Source organism: Malania oleifera, chromosome 6 (assembly GCF_029873635.1).
Source record: "Malania oleifera isolate guangnan ecotype guangnan chromosome 6, ASM2987363v1, whole genome shotgun sequence".
Classification (NCBI taxonomy): domain Eukaryota; kingdom Viridiplantae; phylum Streptophyta; class Magnoliopsida; order Santalales; family Ximeniaceae; genus Malania; species Malania oleifera.
In genome coordinates, this window is record NC_080422.1 from 89080146 (window position 1) to 89085018 (window position 4873).

At 40.3% G+C, this 4873-nt stretch overlaps 1 pseudogene; it reads right to left on the bottom strand.

Annotated features, from left to right (window-relative positions):
* Nucleotides 1–465: 465 nt before the first annotated feature.
* LOC131158694 (probable disease resistance protein At4g27220) lies at nucleotides 466–4068 on the bottom strand (annotated as a pseudogene).
* Nucleotides 4069–4873: the final 805 nt, after the last annotated feature.

Genomic DNA, 4873 nt, shown 5'->3' on the forward strand with positions numbered 1-4873 from the left:
CAAAAAGAAATAATTCATTTGTTAATGGAATCATAATGAGAAGAAAACTAGCAATATCAAAACTTGATTATACTGATCACTGGATGCCACAACTACTGGAGATACTCCAGGAAAAAAAAATGCTGCAATGAAGGCACAACTTGTCTCAATTACAGTTGGCACATGAGAATGTCCAATTTGGGAGGATGTTGAGGTGTTTCTGAGTCTACAATACATATGCTTTTGTGGAATAGATTAATAATTTCTGAAAATAGAATTATAATGCAATTCCACTTTAACTACAAAAAAAATATGTTCTGCTAAAAATTTTAAATTTAAATTTAGATCGCTAGATTTAGCATTTCAGAACAAAAATGTACACGCATTTCAGACCATTCATAACTTCCTACCAATCGTGGCTCACAAATACAGTAAATAATGTGAGACTATGATGGTGTCTTCTTCTCAGGCATTTCTTAAAACAGCTTAGTAGCATCTACGTATATTGAGGAAGGATTGCAGGGCAGGTTTAGCAGCAGGATGGTCCCAGACCAACGATTCCCACCATTCATCATCATCTGCAATGATTTCCTGGAGAACAAGGGGAGGAGATGGTTGTCCATCCATGAGATGCAGAGGGAGATAGAGGGAGCCTCTTTAGCTTCGTACACTTCCTTATTATATCAAAAGTATGAAGAGTATCACAAACCATCTTTCCCCTATAAATGCTTTTCAATTCTGGTAGATTCCACAACCGTAATATCCTCAATTTTGGAAGGTGGATTGTTTTTATGCCGATTTCGTCATTGTTTGAGGCTGAACAGGTAATACTTAGATCAGCAGTTGCCCGGCCATCATTTTCTTCTTCACCTGCTACTATCTCCTCCATTTGCTCGCAGTTCTACACACTGACTGTTTCCAGGTAAGGAAGATATTGCTGCAGCAACCCACGAGTGAACAGCTTCTTGATTTTTGGGCACCCAACTATTTCCAACACTTTGAGACTTGAAAATGTGCCATTGACTTCTCTTTCTTCTTCACCTGCTACTATCTCCTCCATTTACTCGCAGTTCCAGACAATGACTGTTTCAAGGCTAGGAAGATATTGATGCAGCAACCCACGTGTGAACAGCTTCTTGATTTTTGGGCACCCAACTATTTTCAACACTTTGAGACTTGAAAATGTGCCATTGACTTCTCTTTCTTCTTCACCTGCTACTATCTCCTCCATTTGCTCGCATTCCCAGACTCTGATTGTTTCCAGGCAACGAAGATATTGCTGCAGCAACCCACGTGTGAGCAGCTTCTTGATTTTTGGGCACCCACCTTTTTCCAACACTTTGAGACTTGAAAATGTGCCATTGACTTCTCTTTCCTCTTCACCTGCTACTATCTCCTCCATTTGCTCACATTCCCAGACTCTGATTGTTTCCAGGCTAGGAAGATATTGCTGCAGCAACCCACGTGTGAGCAGCTTCTTGATTTTTGGGCACCCAACTATTTGCAACTCTTTGAGACTGGAAAATGTGTCATTGACTTCTCTTTCTTCTTCACCTGCTACTATCTCCTCCATTTGCTCGCATCTCCAGACACTGATTGTTTCCAGGCTAGGAAGAAATTGTTGCAGCAACCCACGTGTGAACAGCTTCTTGATTTTTGGGCACCCATCTATTTCCAACACTTTGAAACTTGAAAATGTGGCATTGACTTCTCTTTTTTCTTCACCAGCTACTATCTCCTCCATTTGCTTGCAGTTCCTGACAATGATTGTTTCCAGGCTAGGAAGATATTGCTGCAGCAACCCATGTGTGAACAGCTTCTTGATTTTTGGGCACCCACCTATTTCCAACACTTCAAGACTTGAAAATGCTCCATTGACTTCTCTTTCTTCTTCACCTGCTACTATCTCGTCCATTTTCTCGCAGTTCCGGACAATGATTGTTTCAAGGCTACGAAGATATTGCTGCAGCAACCCACGTGTGAACAGCTTCTTGACTTTTGGGCACCCATCTATTTCCAACACTTTGAGACTTGAAAATGCGTCGCATGGAAGTGCCCTTAAATCATGACACCTATGAAAATTTAGGTACTCAATGTTAGGAGGTAAATGAACAAGGATCTCTGTATTCACACTACACCCCTTTAAAATTACTGCTCTAGAAGAATACAGCTGCATTTCTTCAAAATCATCAACATTTCCGGATCCAACTATTATAGAGTAGGCATTCAGCCGTGGGGGGAATCTTCTCACATCCCCAAATCGGCCAACAAATTTTTCGAGATCCCTCATTTGATGCAGTGTCTCTTCTCCTACAACTACATTCTCCTTTAGACAATCCATATACAAGACTTTCAGGTTGACCAAATTCGCCATACTTTCAGGTGCTTCTTCTATACCAGTCCCTCCAAGGTCCAACTCCTTTAATGCCTGAAGCTTTGCTAGTGAAGGCACATATTTTAGACTCCGACAATCTCTGAGCAATAATGCAGTAGGATTCTCCAAGTCAGATATGGTATTGGTTAGCCTCTGCAGAACCTCATTTCAAGATAAATCAAGAACTTTAAGGGCACACATCTGCAAAAAGAAAGAGTCTGGAATTTTCTCCAAATTATTTTCCTGTAGCGTCAAGGTTGAGAGTTTAAAACATCTTGGTGATATCCCTGCCTTAATTTCTGTCATAGCATTACGCATTAAGGAAACTCTCTCCAGATCCTGTGCCCAGTCCTCCGGTATTTCTCTTAATTCAAGTCCAGCTTTTACCAAGAAACCAGGACCACTTATTTGTAGCGCCATGTCTCTTACCAAATCATGCATCTTCACATTTGTTGAGTTTTCACCCCTCATTGCATTTTCTAGCAAGCAAGAGTGTTCCAGTTCATTTAATATGGCGTGACCCTGGTCAAACTCGGCCTGCCTACTGTGCATTCTGTCTATCAGTCCGTCTGCGATAAAGTACCTTATCAATTTCTCTCTTTTCATTACACTGTCTTCGGGAAACAGTGCGCAATATAAGAAACACTGCTGCACTATTGGATCCTTTAGGCGACCATAGCTGATTCTCAATATAGACAAGACCTCCTCTTCCATATCAGGTCTCCCTGATTCTCTCAATTACTTCACAACAGTTCTCCATTCATGAATGTCATTGACTCCACGCATGCTTCTTGCCATTGTGATAATCCTAGTGGCAAACCCCTACATTCTTTAGCCATGGACATAGCAGCAACTTTCACATCCGGAGATAGTTTGTCATAAGGCTTGAGTTCTTCCATAAATAGCTCCCCAAGTTTCCTCATTTGAAAGAGGCTCCACTTTGATTGTCTCTTGGGAACCCATCTGGCGACACACCGATAATGATCAAGCGGTTAGAATCAACTTAGGCCCATTTGGCCCATTAGGTATCCCGACTTTTTTCAGGTTAAAATGCTCCCACACATCATCAAAAATTAGCACCGTTTTCTTCCTGTTTTCCAATGCTCTGAACAAAATGGCAGCCCTTTTTTGCCTCTCCTTCTCCCCCGAAGGAAGATTTTCTAGGCGTAGTACTTTGGCAATGTCATCCTGCAATTTGTAAATACTGGATTGTTGCGATACGGTAATCCAATAAACATAACCATAACGATTCTTTAAGAGTTCATCGTGGATATCCATTGCAAGTGTGGTTTTCCCAACTCCCCCATTCCATAGATGCCAAGGCTGAACACCCTGTCATCCATTACGCATGCCAAGAGTTTTTTCATGCTCTCTTCTGCTCTTTGGCCCACTAAATTCACTGTCAATAGTTCTTAGGGATCTTGCACATCTATTGTGAGCCCTTCAGCAAATTTACCTTGTTCTAAAAGTTCTTCCACCTCCTTGGTCATTTTCTCAATTTTAATTCCCAAGATGTATGTGTGAAAGATTTATGACCCGGGGACTTCTTGTTCTATACTTCGTACCTCATCTTTTATTCTTTGTACATTTGTCAACCAATTTTCAACTTCCCTCTTTCATTTCCTTCCCGTTTGAAGCTCCAAATTTTTAACTTCTATGCTTTTGTCAGCCTTACGAGCTTCCAATAATCCCAACTTCAGTTTCAAATTCTGCATTTTTTCATCAAGGTTAACGGACTTGCCTAACCCTTTTGTGTAACTCCTTAAGATATTATTCATTGCCACCTGACACCAAAAGGGTGAGAGAAAATCATGTTTCGCCAAATAAACGGAAAAAAAATTAATCCTTTTTTAATAAACAAATAAATTTATTATAGAGAGAGGAAAATATTACACAAAGAAAAAAAAAGGGGAGGATAAGATATCCACTAGAAACAAAAGAAAAAGGAGCAACACTAAAAACACCACTCTAATCCAAAGCAAGTTAAGAGGGGTGTCCAAGTCCTTTAAAATTCTGGCATTCCTCCCTAACCAAATACACCAAAAGAAAACCATAACTAAGAACTGCCAAAAAGCCTTTCTCTGCATACCGTTCCCAAACCCCTTAAAAGTCAAAGAGCAAGAGCAAGAGCAAAAGCAAGAGCAAGAACAAGGGCAAGGGCAAGGGCAAATCCAGTTCTCTCCAAAGGGAACAAGTGAAGTGAAAATGAAGGAACAAGTGAACTTCAACTTAGGAGCATTATTGGTATATATTTTTTCCAAGATCGTTGTCCACAAAAAGGCCTTAACCTTGGAGGGAACTTCAACTTTCCAACGAGGGAGTAAGGTGCAAAAGGAGAAGCATTGGATTAAATTCTAAAAAAACTATATGTAACTAATTCATCATTAAATTAAACATTAATGTTAAATATGTAGTTGATTATTAATGATAATATAGGTAGGTTTCTCTCTCTGTGGGGATGTTAATGGAGGTCAACGGTTTTGTTTTCCTCCCTTCTAAGGCTGTTTGGCATGAGTAGGG